The 21,299-nt window shown below is 45.5% G+C and overlaps 1 long non-coding RNA gene across 1 annotated transcript; it reads left to right on the top strand.

Moving 5' to 3' along the window:
- Positions 1-4,887: 4,887 nt before the first annotated feature.
- Positions 4,888-16,873, top strand: LOC147995147 (uncharacterized). Its single transcript, XR_015687152.1, has 5 exons — positions 4,888-6,417; positions 10,972-11,165; positions 13,497-13,617; positions 15,156-15,256; positions 16,483-16,873. It is a non-coding gene; the product is annotated as an uncharacterized LOC147995147 (long non-coding RNA).
- Positions 16,874-21,299: the final 4,426 nt, after the last annotated feature.

Raw genomic sequence — 21,299 nt, 5'->3', positions numbered from 1 at the left:
GAATGCAGATGCACTCAGAAAGGAAAACAAGAAACTGAGCAAAATCATTGTATTCAAAAAGACCGTGTGGCCAGGCTGGTCTTTCTAGTTGTCCCTTCCTCGGGCCCTCGAAGTTCCCAGTTCCAGTGCCCCCAGTGGTCAGAGCCACCCAGCACTGAAGACTCCACGATGGTACAGTTGCTCCCCGAGGAGCTCCAGGGTGTGACGCCTCATCCGACCCCCAATCACTCGGTCCCTGGAGAGCTCAGCTACACAGAACAGTGAATGCTTTAAATTGGACTTTAGTTAAGCGCCCTGGAGGCACATGCTAGAGCCGATATTTCAACACTGCCCTATTAACTATCGCCACTTCCACATATTCAAGCTGAGTACTTTGTGTTTCATTCCAGGGCCAACAGATTTTATCCAGCTGATGGGGTTTTTACATCTGGGGCGTGCTTTCGCTATTTCGACGTCGTTTAACAGGGAGCGTTTGAGTTCTGGCATCCCTTGTCTGGAACCCGGAAGCGAAACTAAGCTCGCCCATGAATTTGGTATGTGAAAGTGGGAGTTGATATTTTTTCCTGTTGCTGGGATGAAATACCCAAACAAAAGGGGTTTGCTTTGGCTTTCAGTTGCCGATACTCCACGCTGGTGATGACGTCACAGCGCAGGAGCTTGAGGCAGCTGCTCAGTTGATTCCGAAGTAAGGAGAGGAATCAACAGCACTCTCCACTGTACTCTGTGACCCAAAGACTGGGGAACGGCACTACCAACGTTTTACCGTGGGTCTTCCTACCTCAGTTAACCCAATCAAGACAAGCCCACACAGGCATAGCCAGGGGCTTGTATCCTACATGGTTCTGCTACCAATATCAGAGTCACGATCCCAGTGACCTAAATCTTTCCCCCAGGCCCTACCTCTAAAGGCTCCATGACCTTCTCATAGCATAAAACTGAGGACCAAGTCTTACACATCGGAGACTTGTGGGCGGCTCCCTATCTAACTGTGACATTGCCATGTTTGCTCGACCTTGTTAGGACCACGTGCTGTGCCCGTGACATTCTGAGGGTGATGTGTGTTACATCACTATTCTTACAGTGCACTTTGAAAAATATATTATTTGATTTTGTGGGTGGGGGGGGAAGGGGCGTTGCTTATATGTATTGATTTGTACCGGGTAGAGGTCAGAAGAAGTCATCAGATCCTTGGAATTGAAGTTAGGGACAGTTGTTAGTATCCATGTGGATTCTGGGAACCGCCCATAGATCCTCCGTAAGAGCAAGTACTCTTAACCACCAAGCAGTCTCTCTAGCTTCAAGATCCTTTGGAGAAAAATTTAAAAATACATAGTATGTGTGTGTGTACTCTACGTGTGTGTGTGTGTGTGTGTGTGTGTGTGCGCGCGCGCGCGTGCGCGCGCGCGTGCATGTCCCCAAGGCCTGAGGAAGGCAATGGACCCTCAGGGTCCGTTGGAAGTAGAGCTATAGCAGTTTTGAATGCTGGGAACCGAACTCAGTTCTTCTGGATCTCCACATCCCAACCTGCCATCCACTCAATGAAAGTCCGTGTGGTGTGTTCCATTCTGAGAACCTGGGCTATGTGCAAGCGACTCAAGCCCTTTGGGAGAAAAGGTTGTATTATTCTATCAGCAATGCCAAGTTAATACATTAACTGACTCTCTTGCTTTTAATTATAGAGCTATTAATATGGGACTGACTTGCAAGGCTGTGAGCTAAATATCCAATTACTGCCTGTGTGTAATTTGATTTTAATTATTCTGCCTTAAATGCAGGTAGTGGCTTTCTTTCTTCTTCTCCTAGAGTTATGGTAGCAGAACAATAAATTCAACCCTTCTCTAATACGAACCTGAAAATATCTACTTCCGATGGCAATAGCATGAGTTATTCTTCTATTGCTGTGATAAAACAAGGAGACTTCTAGAAGGAAGGGTTTGTTTATTTGGGCTTATGGTCCCAGAGGAATAGGAGTCCATCATCTTTGTGACAGGGGAGTGCTGTGGGCATGATAGGGGGAGGGGGGCACAGCCAAGAACTCACATCTCAAACTTCAAGCAGGAAACAAACTGGGAGGCCAAACTAGAAACTGTTCACATCGTTGAAAGCTCAAAACCCTTCCTCAGTAATGTTCTTCCTCCAGCAAAGCCTATGCCTTCCCAAATAGTGACAGTGACCAGTATTCAAATGTCTGAGACTGTGGGGAACAACTCATTCTAACTGACCCAGCAGTTTCTTTCTGTTGCCCTATTCCCATGAAGTTATCTTTACCTTTCTCTCATATGCTGTGTTTTTATTTAAGGTGTGTGTGTGTGTGTGTGTGTGTGTGTGTGTGTGCACTGAGTGCACATGAGTGTGTTGCTGTGTGTTTTTGTATGTTTGTCTGTGTAGGGGTAGATTTTGTGTATGTATGTGTGTGAATGAGTATGCACATGAATATGTATTACTGTGTTTTTGTATGTGTGTCTATGTATGGGCATATTTTCTGTGTGTGTATATTTGCGTGTTGTGTGTGAATGTGTGTCTGATTGGGTGTTTGTGTGTGTACGTGTGTTCTTTGTATGTGTGTGTCTGTTTTTGTGTGTATGTGTGTGTGCAGGTTTGTTTGTGTGAATATGTGAATGTGTGTGATTGTGTGTTTGTGTGTATGTGTGTTCTTTGTGGGTATCTGTTTTTTTATTGTGTGAATGTGGGTTTGTGTGTGTGTGTGAATGAATGTGCACATGAGTATGAGTTACTGTGTGTTTTGTATGTGTGTCTGGGTATGTTTTGTGTATGTTTTGTGTGTGTGTGTGTCTGTAGTTGTGCATTGTGTGTGAATGTGTGAATGTGGATTTGTGTGAGTTTGGTGTGTGTATCTGAGTGTGAGATGTGGTGAGTACACATGTGATTGTGTGTGTGTGTGTATGTATCTGAGTGTGAGATGTGGTGAGTACACATGTGATGTGTGTGTGTGTGTGTGTGTGTGTGTAGCTATGTGTGGACATCAGGAGCCCAGAGCAGGTGGTGATAAGCTCGCCACCTTATCACCAGAGGCAGAATGCCACCATGACCCAGTGAATGTGAAGCTGGGCATTCCATACGAGCTAGCTGAGCAGTGGGCTCTGAAGTCTGCCCATCTCCTCTCCCAGTGCTGGTTTATGGCACAGTCAGTTATGCCCAGCTCTTTGCCCGAGCGCTGGAGATTGAAACTCAGGTCCCGAGGCTTGCAGAGTGAGCTGTCTTACCCACTGACCATCTCACTAGTCCCATTTTATAGTTTTTTTTTAAATTCCATGAAATATGTTTAAAACTGTCAATGCAAGGCTTATAAGAGATTGTTTGACATTACTTGAAAGTTTAGTATTTCCAAACGCCGCAGTGGCGAGCACGCCTGAAGGGACATGAGACTGCTATTCTCTGCCTGCATTTCTCTTGCTGCCTGGTCGAGTCTGATAGCTTAATAGCTAGTATTTTTAATTATTGCTGCCAATTTCTTTGGGATATAAAAACTTGCTGTCTCTTAATATCCTAAAGAGATTTTATAAAAATCATCCACATGATTCTACTGGCCTTTTTTAAGCCAAATTTTGGTTGGGTTCATTTTTTTCTCATCAAGTGAATTCCATCTTGATGATATAAAGACACAAAGCCAGGAAAATACTGTAACTAGTTTTGAGTTTATTTTGATTTTATTCTAACTGTACACTTTAAAAACTATATGTCTAAAGTTAGGAAAAAACCTCCCTTTATAACTACAATAAGGGGAGATGTTTTAAGACTAGGTAAATAATCTTGTTATTCATTAAACTTTTGCCCATAAGTTTTTATTCATTGATAATATTATTTTTCCTTATTTTCTAAAATGTTTATTTTGGGGGCAGGGAGATGTCTCGGTGGTTAACAGTGCTTTCTGCTATTGCAGATCACTAGGTTCAATTCCTAGCACTTCCGTGAGGCTCACACTTACCTCTAACTCCAGTTCCCAGAATCCTGTGCTCTCTTCTGGTCTCTGTGCTGTCCTGTCAGGCATGCAAGTGGTACTCAGTCATGTAGGCAAAATACACACACAAATAAAAATTTTGTTTTTGTTTTAATTTATGTGACTGTGTGTGTCTATGTGTGCATGTGTGTGTGTGCGCGCGCGTGCGCGCGCACGCGTGTGCATGCGCGTGCCTGCATAAGTTTATGTGTATCACATGCACACAGGTTTCCGTGGAGGCTAGAGTGCACTGGGCCCCTTCCAAATGGAATTAAATATGGTTACAAGCCTCTGACTCAGGCACTGAAGGTGTGTATTTATATGATTATAGACATGTGATTCTTTTCGCATTTCTTGATAGGTTGTAGTTTGTTAGTACTGTCATTGGATGCTCAGATTACCCTGGCCCCATCCCCTTGGAAATGATAGATTTCTATCATTTGCATACATCCTTCTTTTGTGTGAACAGTTCTTTGTTGTAAAACAGGATGCCTCGTGCTTTGTTTCCTAACCCACTTCTTCAAGCATCTACACTTCCTGTTATCATTATCTGTTTTAGGATTTCTCCTTCATTTTTGTGTATGCGTGTGTTGCACATGCATGTGTGCACACCTGTGCTTGTGGAGCACAAGCCTTGTGTGCTCATGCATGTGGAGGCCTGTTGTTGCCTTCAGAGATCATCTTCTATCTTATCCAATGAGGCACTGTCTCCCAGTCAAACCCAGAGGTCTCTGATATGGCTACTCTTCCTAATCACCTTGATCTGGGGATTCTCTGTCTCTGCCTTTGGGGGTTAGAACTACAATCAGGTCACCATGCCTACCTGGCATTTTGGTGAGTTCTAGGTATCTAGACTGTCCTCACACTTGGGAAGCATGTACTTTAACCACAGAGATATCTCCCCAGTTTGCTGGGAGCCTGGAGCATCTGCCTGCTCACATCAATGTGGCTATTGGGCACGCTCAGTGTTGCTCGTGTTTGTTTCTGGAGCCTTTCAGAATAGATAGATGGATGTGTATAGACAGTCAGACAGACAGACAGACAGACAGACAGACAATAATCGATGGCATAGGAGGTCTCCATTTCTAGACCATTACTAAAGACACATGATAATCCAGGTCTGCCCAATGAATAAATGTGAGCCACACATAAATTCATTTCCACATCTAAAAGGGAAGGCATTTGAGATAGTCTTATCATGTGTCCACACCATTTCAGGCTACAGACGTGTGAAGAGTCACAAGGCGTTATCCTTCCCTCTGCATTCCATGCTTAATGGCGCATGCTTTGTTTGCAGCAGTCATGTGGCAAGTTGCTCATGACTCATGGCCACTATGTTGAACAGCACCGTCCTGCCTTCACATTTTTGAATATCTTACTTCTCCCCTCATCAGAAAAGAACTTGGGATGAGTTTTCTGCAAGCCCAAAATACACAGACAGTATCCTCTGGGGGACTGATCCATATAACTGTAAGGCAAACCTGAGGTCTACCATCTGGTATTGAGTTTCACCATTTTAGGTCAGACACATACAGTGACCGCTGGGAGTCTTGAGCACACAGTTGAGTGAGTTTTAACCCTGCACACCTGCACCTCTATCACTTTCCTCGTCCCAGGTGTTTACACTGTTCCCCTGGTCAGTCTGTCACTGTGGAAAATCAACCTGACCTGCTGTTCTCAGTGCATAGGCTTTCCCCAAAGCCTCACAGAAACAGAAACAATGTTTCCTGCTTTGGGTGTATGCCAAGCTGCTTTACAAACGGTTTGGCTTTGGTTATTCTTTCATTCATGTGTGGGCACATGAGTGCAGTGGGATGTTGGATCCCCTGGAGCTGGACTCACAGGTGGTTTGTGAGCCACCTGATGTGGATGTCGGGAACCAAGCTCAGGTCCTCTGCAAGAGTTTTGAACCACTGAGGTTCCTCTCTAGCCCCTTGCTCCTTTCTCTCAAAGGGAGGTTGTGGGACTTGTCCATATTGCATGTATTCATAATGTATTCCTCTTTCGTTACTAGAAAATACAGTGTATAAACATGCAGTCTGCCTATCCATATCCCTGGTAACATTGAGATCTTTGCAGTTGGGTTACCATGCTTACACCTCCTAAGAACAGTTATGATTTGGTTGTGAAATGTCCCTACTGGCTCATGGGTTTGAACACTCGGTTCCCAGCTGGGCTGCTGTTTGGAGAAGACCTAACTCTGGGAGAAATGGGTCACTGGATTTTGAAGGTTATGGCACAGGCTTGCTTCTGGGTCTAGTCTTTTCACTTCCTGGTGTGCCAAGATGTGAGCAGGCAGATGCTACAGGCTCCCGGCTGCACACAACTTCCCATTGCCTGCCGTCCCATGCACAGAAGAACGGCTCTTCTCAAACTGTGAGGTGAAATGAATCCTGAGAGTCATTTCAATGCTGGAAATGTCATCGACACAGAGCGTCTTTATTGGAGACTTTGCACAGGTATATGTGTGTTTGCACATATTTGGGGAAAATTCCTGGGAATACAATTAGTCATAGGCTAGACACAACAATTTTAATGTATCTGACTAAATGTTATTGATCTTGAAATGTTATTTGCAGCAATGTTTTCTGTGCAGTGTAACTAGTAGATCATCTAAATGTTGCTGTTGTTGCTACAATTGTTATTACTGAAACGTTGGCTGAAGGAAAGGGCACATAGCAGACTAGGTTTAATCTGAGCAATTCTGCTGAAGGATACTCTCTAGGTTTGGAAACCAGAGTGTTCTGTGTCTGCTTACAGACCAGGGATTATTATGGGATGGAGGTGAGGGGGGTGAGCTGAAGAATGGAAGGACAGGAGATGTGGGTCAAAGAGAAAGCTTTTTGACCAAAGACTGGCCATTGCTAGGAGTGACCAAAGAATGTTGAGCAGTAAGGAAGGAATGTCAGAGGCATTGTGGGGGTCTGCGAGTGAGGGATGGAGGAAAAGAACTTCAGGAATGCTAATTACTGTGGTTTGGGAAAATTGTCACCATTTAATTAAAATGGAGGATTTTTCAAAGTGTTGAGGCCTTGGCTAACAATTATGACAGATTTTCCTGTGTGCCAAGTACCTTGCTTGGATGACATTTTCTTCCACCCATATCCATAACTGTATCATCCTTCCTTCTCTCCACACCCCCTCCTCTCACCTCAGCCACTGCCCCAACTTCATCCTTACTAGAAGTTGTACTAGCCAGTTGACTGTCTCTGTGCTCATCTGGGTCATTTCCTTCTGTGTGGCTGGTGTCACCACCCAGCATGGTGACCAGGCTACCAGTCCCCGAAGAGTAGCACAATCATCACTTCTCTTTCATGTACCTGTTAATCAGGGGCAACTCCGGCTGAATAAATATGGTTGGCGATGTGTGCAAAGCCCAACAGAGTCAAACAAAGCTAAAGAGTCCAATTAAGTCTTATATTTAAATTCATTCCTGAACTGGTTTTCTGGGGCAAGCACTTTGCTTAAGCCAAAAACAAAAGTCAAAGAGATTTTTCACGTTCGTTCTGGATAAAGAGAGAAATTAATGAGGCCTTAGAAGTTAGAGTAATATCTCTGAAAATCATAGTGGGAGTCGGGGGGTGGGGATCCTGGGCATCTACAGTGGGTGGACGGCATAATCCATGGCTTCAGATACCTGACATGCAGCTCAGGCAGATACATGACAAAAGCTAGACTGGTGGACAAGGGGACAGCAGTTGGCTGGTGCCCCCTTCTCTGGGGTGTCACTTCCCAAGGAGAAGGCCGGAGTACTGAGTCAGACCCGGCAATGATTTAGACAAGCATTTTAATCATTTGGTCATGTTTTTAGGTATCCATGGTAACAGGTTGATCCATTTCCATGTGTGGGTTAGGCTCAGGGGGAAAGGGCTGCTGGATGCATAGTGGGATGGTAGGCTTGAGCACAGGAATGTGGGCAGCATGGTGGCCCTGTCAGGAAAGACAGCTTCATTGTCTGCGTTCCCAGCAGCTGTCCTGAGAGATAGTTCAGCCTCATTCTAAAGGCTGAGATGCAGTTGAGCTCAGCGTTCCTGTTAAAAGCGAGGTGGAATTATAACTGCTAAGGTCACAGGAGACAAAACACAACACAATTATCCCAGCCAAGATGCCACACAGGCCTCCTCGGGGCTCGGGTGTGTCTCACTCTGTCACCTCAGACAGTGCATTCCTGAAATGTCATTGGTAGTAAACACAACATTCCCAGGACAAACCTGGGAGAGAAGTCTCCCTCCTCAGAGCACCACACAGAGGGCAGATAACAGCGAGGTGCGGTTTTGTGTTTTGTGATTTCCAAATTCATCCCTGCTGCCTTTTTGGTTACAAACAACCTCAAGGTTTGATTTTGGGACGTTTTATTCCTTGTAAAAGTCAAGCCAGTCCCCTTCTGCTGGTCTCCATTTCTCCCCATTCCTTTTCTGGCTTAGACAAATTTCTAAGTCAATCTGATTATGAATCAGCAGACTTTATCTCAAGAATAATATATCTTGGGATGAAAAAAATCATTAAAAAACAAAACAAAACAAAAACAAACAAACAAAAAAAAAACGAAACAAAAACTCCCACAAAACCCGAATCTCCATAAACTCATCATGAATTAATGTCCTTTTAATTAATGGCATGAGGTGGCCTCAACAGCACTAATCCATAAATGCGAATATGACTTTAATTATTAAAAAATTATTTTTAAGATATATGTCTTAGGGTTTTACTGCTGTGAACAGACAGCATGGCCAAGGTAACTCTTATAAGGACAACATCTAATTGGGGCTGGCTTACAGGCCTTGAGGTTCAGTCCATTATCATCAAGCATGACAGTGGTCCAAGCAGGCATGGTGCAAGAGGGCCTGAGAATTCTACATCTTGTTCCAAAGACAAATAGGAAAGAACTGACTTCCAGTCAGCTAGGACAAGGGTCTTTTTGTAAAGAAAAGACTTATCTATGTTATGTATCTGAGTACACTGTCTCTGTCTTCAGACTCACCAGAAGAGGGCATCGGATCACATTACAGATGGTTGTGAGTCACCACGTGGTTGCTGGGAGTTGAACTCAGGACCTCTGAAAGAGCAGGCAGTGCTCTTAACCACTGAGCCATCTCTCCAGCCCAGGTCAAGGGTCTTAAAGCCTTTGCCTACAATGACACACTTCCTCCAATAAGGCCGCACCTCCTAATTGTGCCTCTCCCTGGGCCAATCATATTCAAACTACCACACTCTATAAGGACACATAATTTAAACTGACTGGAAGACCAGGGGTTCCTCTACTGATCTGGGACTGTGAGGAAAAGAGGATCATTGGTGGACATACCTGCTGCCTTAGTACTGCCTTCTACAAAACTGTGCCAATGTGAACTGTGCTGGTCAACAAATCCACCATGTGCACGTAGATGATGCTTTGTTCATATTAATAAATTCTTGGAATTAGAGAAGTTGACTTTAATCTTACAAATGAGAAAGGCTGCTGCTCCTTCCAACCTAGAGACAGAATTCAGGGCTTAGGTTTGCTTTTCATTTTGCACAGATACACCCCTGATTGATTTGCCTGGCCACTGGTCAGCCTTTCTTTCTCAGTGGTGGTGGTGGTGGTGGTGGTGGTGCAGGAGGTGGTGGTAGTAATGGTGGAGGTGGTAGGGAAGCAGAGGTGGAAGTGGTGGTAGTGATGGTGAGGAGGTGTTAGAGGTAATGCCAGTCAGCAGGCAGGGGAATGCTGGAAATCAAAAACTTTGAGCTTTAGGCAAGTGTTTTCCACCAAAGTAACTCCTCAGCCACACCCTTGACTTTTAAGTGATGCCCTGTGATAACTGGTGACTGGCTGGCCCTAGACACTGATGAAGAACATAGACCCTATTGGACTCCCATGGAGAATATTCACAAGCATTCTGTGAATGGGTCTGTTTGTGCACCATGAAATGACTTGTCTAAAGCCTACCACTAGGGCTGGGAAGTGGCTGAGTGGGTTGAGCCCTGGGCTCCGTCCCCAATATTGCATAAGTGTGTGTGTGTGGGGGTGGGGGTGCAGATGAAGTCTGAATGAGTGTGTATTGTTCACCTGGACACAGCCATGTCAAGACCCCATGCCTCACATCTATTCGAGTGGCAAACCCTTCCTGGGTGGGGGTCAGTGGACTGCGAAAGTCTTCCTCCTGCTGCTGACTTACACTAAAGACTGTTCCTCCATGGCGACCTCCCACAGAGATGACCTAGCCCTCCGGCGCTGTTCATAATAAACCAGCAGATCCAGACTGTAGTCTGTGCCCTCCATCAGAGAGCACAGCCCACTCGATCCCAGCTTTTCTGTTCGCATATCTGTCATTTCTTCATCCCTGGGTCACCCCAGCCAGGCTTCCGGGACCAAGCCGGGCAGGATACATGTACTCTTTCAATAAAGTAATTAAATTTTATTTTTAGAAAAAATACCATTTCATCCACCCCTATTTTGGCATGTGTCTCTAAAATTTAAAAACTTTCTTCTACTTTAACTCTCATATTAAGCCACAGCATGTCTCTAGGCTTTGGAACCACAGACAGGAGGTTGGGCTCTATTAAATATTCAATAGTATTATTTGGGTTCTGGAGGGCTTCCCATCGATGGTTGTGATTGTGATCATGGATGAGGACAGAGCCCACTCATTGGTGGCCCTCTGCTGCCTGCCCTGGGAGGCAGATGGGAAGCCCAGAAGTGTAGCTACTTACACCAAGCTCCTGGAATGGACCACACTACCAGCCCCCACCCAGTCCCCCTTGAATCCACGGATAAAAGACAGACACACAGTTGTTCAATTTCAACTTGCCCTTTGACGCAATTGCTGGATGCTACTACATCCCGCCTGGAAAAGCACACCTTCATCAATACTCTTAGCTCTGCACCTCCCACTTGCCCTAAACTTTAATTGCTCAGGTACGTCTGGTCCCTGCTAAACTCCCCTGACCTCCCACCTATAGGAGCAGCCTATGTTGCCACTCTGTTTTGAGATCTCACAGGGCTGATCAACTTTTCTCTCTCTGCTTGCCTCCAGGGACCCGGAAGTCCCGCCTCTGCCCTCCGCCCAGCAATTGGCCCATGGCTTCTTTAACTGGCAGGTCAAGAACCAATTGAGGAATAGCATCAGCCCCACCTCCACACAGGAGTAATGTTAGCACTCCGGGGATGTGTCAAAGGAGAGATTGACAAACCACGGAGAGTCCTCATTGCCATGTTTCTGCCAACCTGGTAATTCTCAAATTGGATTAAAATCCCACTGTGTATTTTCAGTGCCCTGTTCCTGAGTTACAGAATTTCGCTCCATGCGTGATTTAACTGACGTCCGCTAAATCCGTACTTGAATGTTGGCAGTCTTTCAATCTCATGATCAAAAGTCCATTTGATGTCCTATCAAACTCATCATGGATCCTCTACTGGATCAGATAGAGATGCCCAGGCGAGTGCTCTGAAGACCATTAAAGGATGGGAGGTGACACATGAGGGCACACGGCAAGTAACCACAGTGCAGGACTCAGATACCACTCACCATGGCAAAGCAAGATCACATGTATGACTTCAAACTCAGAACCATCTGGAGGGCAGGGACCGAGCGAGTCAGGAACCACTGGAAAATCCTGCACACTTGGCATTTAACACAGACCAGATTATCTGTGTGTCAGGCTGGGAAAATCAGGAAGTACTTTGTGTGAGAAAGTCAAAAGAGCGCTGAAAGAGACATTAAAGGGCTCAAATTACCAATACACACACCCACAAATAAAATATAGATCTTAAAAAAAAACCCAGAAATAATGAGGTTGGGAAGACGGCTCAGCTGGTGAAGCGCTTGTTGTGCAAAAAAGAGAACCTGAGTTCAATCCTCCAGGCCCAGGGAAAGACAGGTGCTCTAGTGCACACGTGTGCTCCCTGCACAGGGAAGTGGAAACAAAGGATCTGCAACTCACTGATCAGCATAGCCTGACAAAGAATACCTGATCCAAATCTCTGGCCTTCAGACACATGTGCATCCACCAAACATGCTTGAAACATGTACTCACATACATCATGAGAAGTAATAACACGTCAGGCCAAAGGACACAAGAAGAGACAGGAAACAGTGGAAGACCAAAGAAAACTACTAAAGTATAGTTCTTTGAGAAGGTTATAAAATGGATAAAATGTTGGTGGTTGTGGTGGTGGTGGTGGTGGTGACCAGTGTCACAAATGAAAAAGGATACACCTCATGGGTAAGATCCAAGAAGACTGGATGACCTGAGTTTAATCTCTGTAACCCATGTCAAGGTAGAAAGAGAACTGGCCCTACAACGATGTCCTCTGACCTCTACATGTGTGTCACGCTGTGTACATACATAAAATAAGTTATGTGACCAAGCCAGCTCAGTCAGTCAACGGGTTCTCCAGTGGCAGAGTGAGGATTAAAAAGAGACAATTAGATAACACTGTAGTATGACCTCCAGACAGTTCTGAGGTTGAAAGGAGAATTTATTATCTCCTAGTCTGCTTTTATACCCTTTTGTTTGCATGAAAGTAATAAGGTCAGTTCTAGGTTAAGGAACAAGCAAGACAATAAACACGAATAGTCAAGGAAAAATAAACAATAAACAAAGTTCTATGATCACTGTTTCTAGGGGCTTATCAGGATGACCAAGATATCTGAGCCTACTTCCCTGTCCTAGCCCAAAGTCACAATCTTGCCTGAAGCCTACTTCTTTGTTCTAGCCTAAAATCAGATTCCTCTTTGAGTTTATAGCCCTGTCTCAATGTCAAATTCCTGCCTGAGATATCTTACTTCCTTGTCCTGGTCCAATGTCAAAATTTTGCCAAATGGCCCCAAAAGCTCTCCACAGTTATTCTTTTCAAGGGAACATTACTGTAGATCCAACAGATGCAATTGTTCCTTAGTCATCCAAAGAGTCTCCCTGTTCTCACTTTCACCAGCATTTAAAGGTACTATAACACAAAACTGACAAATCCCTCAAGGGCATGAATTACAAATGCTCCCTCAGGAAGAAACCAAGTCATGGCATGGTAGTGCATGCTTTAATCCCAGCACTTCAGAGAGCAGAAGTAGACAGATCTCTGTTTGTAGACCAGACTGGTCTACATGATGAGACTCTGTCTCTGAAAGAAAAAGAGATGAAAAGGAGGAGGGAGGGGAGCAGGAGGAGGAGGGGGAGGAAAAGGAGTGGGAGGAAGAGGAGGAACAGGGGAAGGAGGGGGAAGAGGAGTATGAGGAGGAGGGAAAGGAGAGGAGGAGAAATGAGGAGGAGGGAAAGGAGAGGAGGAGAAATGAGGAGGAGGGAAAGGAGCAGGAAAAGGAAGAGGGGAAGAGGAGAAACAGGAGGAAGGGAGAGAGGAGGAGGGAGAGGAAGGCAATGGCCCTATAGCTATAACAGTGATTAAATTTGTATTTCTCTTACTGGGATCCCCCTGGGTTCGCCTGACTTCAAAGCAACTACGTAATGAAGATGCCAGAAATGTGCAACAGAACTTCCCTCCTTGTCTGTTCTCACCTTAAAATGCTTCTGTAAGCAAACCCACCTGATCTGTCCATCCTTCCAGAGTCTGGTTGCAGACTGCTCCTCCTGCTTGCTCAGTCCAAGACACACGTGATTTTGCCAGTGTGGAAAGATGACCAAGTACTCAAACAGGAACAGGACAAACAGAAGTTCTCAAAGAGAAGGTATGACCCAGTGTGGTGTGTGGATTTGCTACTTTTCTGTTACTCAGATTAACATGGCCCAGGCAGATTACAGGATGAAGTGTTTATTTTGGCTTATGGTTCCTAAGGGAGAGTCTGTAACAGTAGTGAAGGCATGGCCGAAGGTCACAGGGTCACAGGAGCAGGAAGCTCAACTAAGACATTCTCAACCACAAACAGGAGGCAGGCAAAGCAGAGTGAGCCTGTTATCTCTCAAGGCCCGTCTCTGTATTTCCTCCAGCAAGGTTCCTCCCCTAACAATAGTCAGCGCCCCTGTGGTAATGGACCCGAACCCGTGGGGACCAATCTTCATCCAAACCACAGCAGTGTATCAGGGAGAAAAGGGAATGAAAGCTTTAAATCACTGCTCTGTGTTAGAACACTCTTGACACATGTCCAGAAGGGCCTCCCATTCATTGAGAAGGATGTAGCAGGGACTGTTGGTGGGTGTCAGGAAAGATAATTCCTTTCTTCTAACAGACAAACATTCAATCGGTAGAAACTGTTTTGTTTCTTTGTTTGTTTGTTTGTTTGTTTGTTTGTTTTTGGGGGGAGGTCTTTCTATGTAGCCATGGCAAGCCTCTTGCCTCTGCTCTAGAGCATGGGGATCAGAGGTGAGCACCACCACCCCTGGACTCACTGCAGCTGGGGATTTCTCCAGTCCTGTCAATCAACATGTTGGTCTGGAAGAGGAGGGGTAAGCTGTTGACAGTTAATGGCTGCTGGGGTGGGTAGAGTCAGTTTTCTTTCAGGGTATAGCCCCGCTGGGAGTCCAGTGTTGACTGATATACAGGAGAATAATGCAGCACAAACTGGATTCAATGGATTATTTTATTTTTTTATAGTAAGTGGATTTGAGGCTGAGGGTGTAGGAGAGTTGTAGGGGTGGGTCTTGGAGGAGCTAGGGGACAGAGTGGAATCGTGAATATGAACAAAACATATTGTACAGATGTATGAAATCCTGAAAGAATTAATATATTATGTTTAAAATGCAGGAGTTAGCACAAATAATTTCAATCTCTTTTTGAGAAGGGAAATGAAATTAATAAAAAGGGAAAGAAAAATTGTGATATGTGTGCACATATGCATGTGTGCACATATGTATGGGTGCACATGTGTGTGCTTATGTGTATGGGTGCACATGCCTGTCTATGCAGGTACGTATTATAACATTTTAACCTAACTGGAAGACTTCCTTGGGCTCCAAGCCGTGTTACTAGTTACCATAAGAAACACACAGTGCTACATTTTACCCACAATCCCATCGATTTTTCACAAGGAAGGAGTCATTATTTTAAGCACCCAGCAAAGGTTATCTCTGGGTTGATGGCAGTGACGAAGCATGGGTTGTAATTTGCCAGCACATCTGTGAGGACAATCAGGCCCTGACTTCTTGGTTTCAGCATGAAGTAATTATGTGTTCCAGAGCAAACTACATTCAGAGTTCTCTTTAGAAACTCCATGCAGATTTTCTACTTTCTGGGAAGAAAAATCGGCTCCTTATGTTACATTCCCCACAGGCACCCCATAAATGGACGCCCTAGAGATTAGAATTACTAAACAGAACAACTTACTGATCCCTCTCCCACCATGATGGCACAACTGTGGAGCCCACGCGGCAGTAAGTAAAGGATGGACTGAGCTCTGCAGGAGCCCTACAGACTTAACTTTAGTTCCTTGTGGGTCCCAATAACTCAGGGATTAAAAAAAAGAAAAGGGCAGTGGGCATGATTCTAGTCCCAGCGCTCTGGAAAGAAGAGGCAGGAGAGTCGCTATGAGTTTGAGGGTAACTTGCGCGACAGATCCAGGCCAGTCTACTCCACACAGTGAGACCTTGTGTCAGTCAAGGGTAAATAGTCCAGGCATGGTGGCTTTACTACCTTAACCTCAGCAAATGGGAGACAGAGGCAGGCAGATCTCCATGAGGACAGCCTGGTCTACCTAATAAATTCCAGGTCAGCCAGGGCTACATAGTGAGGTGCTGCTGCAAAAAATCAGAATAAAACAAAACAATACAAACAGAAACTAACCAAGCAAAACCCAGGTTACAGTAAGGACAAAAAGAAAGCAAAGGATTCCGGCGGTTTCCAATGAAGTAGAACGTCAGAGGGAGAATTTTCACTCAGGGGACACGGTGACTGTACGTAGTCCCTGGACTCGGGCTCTGCCGGAATGAATGCTCAGTTCCAGGTAATAGGTACAAAACCTCTTTCCAGGTAGAGCTGATTTTTTGTTTTTCTTTTGTTTTTAGCAGTCTGTACAGTGTGTGATTTTGAAAACCTCTTATTTCATCGCAGCCATTAGCAACCCCCTTCAGATAGGACTCTGCTTAGATCCACTGTGGAAATAGTGTTCCTGGGGAGGGTGGGGTACAAGGAGACTGAGTCACAAGAGGCTTGTGGAGGAGGATTTCCGTCTTAGTCAGGGCTTTGCTGCTTTGAACAGAAACCATGACCAAGGCAACTCTTTTAAGGACAACATTTAATTGGGGCTGTCTTACGGGTTCAGTGATTCAGTCCATTATCATCAAAGCAGGAACATGGCAGCGTCCAGGCAGGCATGGTGCAGGAGGAACTGAAAGTTCTGCATCTTTATCTGAAAGCTGCTAGCAGAAGACTAACTTCCAGGCAGCTAGGATGAGGGTCTTAAGGCCAACGCTCACAGCGACACACCCACTCCAACAAGGCCACATCCCCTCCAACAAGGCCATAACCATTCCAACAAGTCCACGCCCACTCCAACAAGTCCACGCCCACTCCAACAAGCCCACGCCCACTCCAATAAGGCCACACCTCCTAATAGTGCCACTCCCTGGGCCAAATGCCATCCTTCTGGTTTCTTACACAGAGTTTTTGGGGACCGCCATTTACAGCCCGGCACTTGCTACAGACTTCCTCATCTTCATGTGCTGGAGGTCTGCCGGCCTCCTGCTTTGGAAACGTTGAGGAGAGACTCTGATATTCTTGGTCTCAGAGGAAACAAAAGCCATGTTCGTTAAATATGCGAGCACAGTGTTCATGGAGGTGAACTGAAGACTAGATGTTTCGAGACCCTTGGTGTCTCCGGAGACTCAGTAGGTAAGGGTGCTTGCTACCAAGTCTGAAGACCTGAATTGAGTCCCCACAACCCACGTGGTGGAAGGAGAGAACCAATTTCCACACGTTGTCTTTCGACCTCCACGTGTATACTGTGGCACACACATCAGCCTCGTTCTCCCACAATAAACAGAAACGAATATAAAAACAAAACTTATGGGACTCTCTGATGCCGGATGTGTGGGCCTGTTCTGGTTTGAGCAGTAATCCCTCTTTGTGGCAGAAAGCGACTCATGTTTCTGAATCAGCCTTTTATCTTTTATTCATACCCTGTGATGTGAGGGAGCTCAGCCGAGAGCAGGGCCCTGAATGTGTTTGAGCAGAGAAATGAGCCCAGAGCTTAGAGTGAGAATGCCATAGGATTGGGGATGGCTCAGTGGGTCAAGTGCTTGCTGTTTGAGCACAAGGCCCCGGGTTCAAACCCCAGCAGCCCCTCGAGAGATTCAAATCACAGTGCTAGGAGCTGGAGACTGCCTGATTCCATGGCTCACTGGGAGCCAGCCTAACTCAAAGGGAAAGGTCCAGGCTCCCTGACACACCCTGCCTCAGAACAAATAAACGGAGAAACAACACAGAAGGGCTGGAGAGATGGCTCAGCGGTTAAGAGCCCTAACTGCTCTTCCAGAGGTCCTGAGTTCAATTCTCAGAAACAACATGGTGGCTCACAGCCATCTGTAATGGGATCCAAGGTCGTCTTCTGGTGTGTCTGAAGACCACATACTTTAAAAAAAAAAAGAAACAAAATGGAGATTGTCTGACTTCTACTCCTGCATACACATGAATACACACACACACACACACACACACACACACACACACACTGCATTATCTCCTGGCTCAGGCATGTGACCCAAGAACATCAGAGACAGCAGCAGAAGCAACAGTAAGCCCTAGAGTTTGAAAAGATCTCGTCTGCTGAGCACCTATCAGCTTCCTCACTAACCCCTGTCCCCTGGATTGGGAGGCAACACTTACGCTTCCTTCATTCCCAGCAAGATTCTTCAGCTATCCCCTCTTCCCACCCTACAGATGGCTTCTGCATTGTTTGAAGAAGACAATGGCTGACATTTTCTCTCCTCTGCTTTCTACGCACATGTAGTCTAGAAGTACACAATGCAGAGTGCTTGGCTCCTGTCCAGTCATTGTCGCGAGAGCCGGGGTCAGCTTCTCTCCTGCAGAATGCGGAGTCATACAAGCTCAGGTCCCCCTGGACTGACCAAAGTCCCATCTTCAATTGCGTTGCTCAAGACACAGAGGAGTCGAACAGAGTGTTTATTTACCCCATGTTTGCTTTGAACATCAAAACCCCATTAAACATTTAAGAATACTGTCTGACCCTAGATGAGCCCCCTTTTCTTCTCAAGAGAATATAGACACATATCTGCTAAGGTCTTCTCTAACTTTGAATTTGTGTGATACTATATTAGTGACCAGACAGAAACAAAACAAAACAAAAAAATCTCGAAATGCAATGTATAGTGGGTGCTTTTTAAACAGATGAACCTTTTGTCAAAATAGTTTGCGGACTCAGATTCATCTGTAAACTAGTTGACTTCAAGTAGTTTATTCAAATTTAATATTAAAGGAAGGTTAAATGTCTACACTCAGCAGGACTCATCATCTCTATTTCAATTCTTTCATGAATTCAATATGTCAGACTTACTCCCCTATAAAGATGTAAGGTGTTTCTTTTCCATTTTCTCTAGAGAAAAGCTATCTTGCTGTGAAGGGTGAGAGCTAGAGAGGCATTCAGCCATTGATAAGCTCAGCGGAACTCAACGTCTCCTCTCCAGCTCTCTGTCCATGTCACTAGCTCTGATTCTTTCTCTGTGGTGTCCTGCATAGATGTAGTTTTAGTTGTAATCAATAAATGTATTGAGAAGGTCTAAAACTCGCTGAAGAAAGACCCCGTACTCAGAGCGTATACAAACACAAAGAACGTTGATTCTACAGAAACACCCAGCACACAGTGGTCAACCATGCTCCAAAATGGCTACCCCAGACAAAGGCACACAGGCCTTCTTATCGGGAGCTAGGGGCTCTCTAGAAGGATTAGGTAATCTAAAATTTCACTGGTGGGTACTAGGGGGTCGCAGGTGATCAATGGTCTACGCTCCTATGTCATGAACATTCAATCATGTATGGTCAGTAGTCTGCATTCCTAGGTTGCAAACCTTCAACCATATGATAAAGTAGGGCTGCCCAGTGCAGACGGCCCATTCTGAGATGAGATATTTTCCCATTTTTGTGGTTATCCCCGGGCTGTTCTTTGGGAGAGGGTCTTATGATCTTGTTCTGGATTTTATGGTCTGTTCCTAGAGCTGTTGTCTTCTGAGCATTAGTTTCTAGGATTTACATTCTCTTCCTGAAGCCTTTTTGAAATCAGGCCTGGTCCTCAAAATGGAGGCAAACGGGGTTTATATTACCCTTTCAGTATCGTCTTCGTGTCCAGGGAACTTGCTACCTCAAACATGGGGGTAAGATGCATAACTGACGTGATGCTTTGATACCGTATCCTTCTGCTGCTGTCCTGCTGTGGTTTAATTATAACTCCTGTTCTAGTTTCATTCTGTTGCTGTATTAAATCACTCTGACCCAAAGCAGCTTAGAGTAGGAAAGGGTTTTTAGGTCACAGTTCATTACAAAGGAGGGCAGGGCAGGACCCCAAACAGGAACTTGAAGAGACAGTGAAGCTGCTTTTGACTCACAGGCACATGCTTTTCTAGCTTTCTATACAGCCCAGGACTTCGTGCCTAGGGAATCGTGCCGCCCGTAGTGGACTGGATCCTTGTGCATTAATTAAGAGGCAAAGCAATTCCCCACAGGCCAATCTGACAAGGACAATTGCTCACTGAGACTTTCTTGGAGTTGGGGATTTGGCTCAGTGGTAGAGTGCTTACCTAGGAAGCGCAAGGTCCTGGGTTCAGTCCCCAGCCCCAGAAAAAAAAATGAAAAAAAAAAGAGACTTTCTTGTCAGAGTTCCTAGGACCTATCATGTTGACAGTTAAAGCTAACTCAGGGGTTGGGTTCCAGAGAGGTGGTAGCAGGAGGTGCTGTGAACCTTTAAGAGGTAAGGCCTTTCAGGAGGCCCTTAGATCACTGGGGAGTGTGGGCTGGCCATGCGCTCAGTGCTGTCTAAGAGGTGGCCATTCTCCTGTATGTTCCCCTGTTGTGATACAGCATCATGCTATGTTCTTCCTAGAGTGAACAACTAGAAAGCTTCAGTCCTAGGAGCTAGATAAACTCCTTTTCATTAGGTTGTCTCCCTTGGGAGCTTTGTTATGGTATCAAGAGAACCTGACTGGTATAAACACACAGACTGGGTCACAGGAGCCACCATTCCTTAAGCTCACATTGTGAGGTAGAAGTAACCTGAGACCATTAAACATGTCGAGTCAGTTTATTATCCAAAAACATTTATGTGGCAGAGAGATTCGCCTCAATTTATGGAGGAAGATAAGTCACACAGAAATTGAGAGACTTGCCCTGAGTCAGACAACCTGCAAATGGCAGAGGTGGGGGTTCCTCAGAGACCTTCAGCTGAAGTCCAGGGGCTTCCCTCCTTCACCAGGATGTTCTGAGACAAACCCAGGCTTTCGGTCAACCTCCTGCGAGCAGACACTCCTCACCCTCTCTCTCTGAGATTCCTGCTAAGTTCTGAGCAGCTGTGCACATGGTTAGTCCAGGTCACTGCTGTAGCCTTTCCTTGGCATAGGCTCTGAGAGGGGACAGTTCCATGTACAGACATTAACTGTTCACATCTCAGGAACCCATGAGGGAACCAGGACCTAGAAAATGCCAGAGGCCGTGGCAGAGGCCTGAGCAGATCCCTAGAGACATCTAGGGACAGAATGGCCTTTTTTGAATAGAGGGAGGGGTAGAATCATTGTCTCCAGCTGTAATCACCACTGAATACGAGTGTGCCATAGGAAGAGGAGCCAGCTCCCTCTGTCTGAAGGGAGGAGGAATGGGCCAGCTGAGAGTCAGCAGACAGCTCTTCTAGCAAAAGAGGGAGGAACCCAGGGAATGCTCCATAAACCCACACCATACACCCACAGCAGATACAGAGGCCTGGATGCATCAGACACTTCCAAGAAAGGGTGGGAAAAGCTGCTAATGTTAGAGAGAATGGCGTGCAAGCAGGAACGAGGGAGCAACACGTGCTGCTGTGCATCCCAAGAACATTTCTTGTCTGTTGTCTGAGAAAAAGTCGTGGGTCCTTCTGAGTAGCAGCTGGTGCTGGGTGAGCTCAATATTGTAGAACCATATTCTTTCCCATAACAAGATGATGGTGCAGTGTTGGAAACAAGGTTCTAAGGGCTCCCTTCTAACAACACAACTGTGCACCTCTCTCTATCTTTGTCCCCCTCCTGTGTCCACTCTTTCCCTCTCACTCTTCCCCGTTACATGCATACACATGGGTACATGTACACATGTATACGTGATATGTACATATATGTGCATATACGAGTGTATATGTATACATGTGTGTATATACATGTATGTGTGTATACATATGTGTTATGTACTTGTGTATAGTGTATGTATATGTACATGTGGTGTGCATAT

The sequence above is a fragment of the Rattus norvegicus genome, chromosome 4, assembly GCF_021556685.1.
Source record: "Rattus norvegicus strain SHRSP/BbbUtx chromosome 4, alternate assembly SHRSP_T2T, whole genome shotgun sequence".
NCBI lineage: Eukaryota > Metazoa > Chordata > Mammalia > Rodentia > Muridae > Rattus > Rattus norvegicus.
The sequence above is the reverse complement of the archived record's forward strand: the minus strand, read 5'-3'. Positions and strand labels throughout refer to the sequence as shown.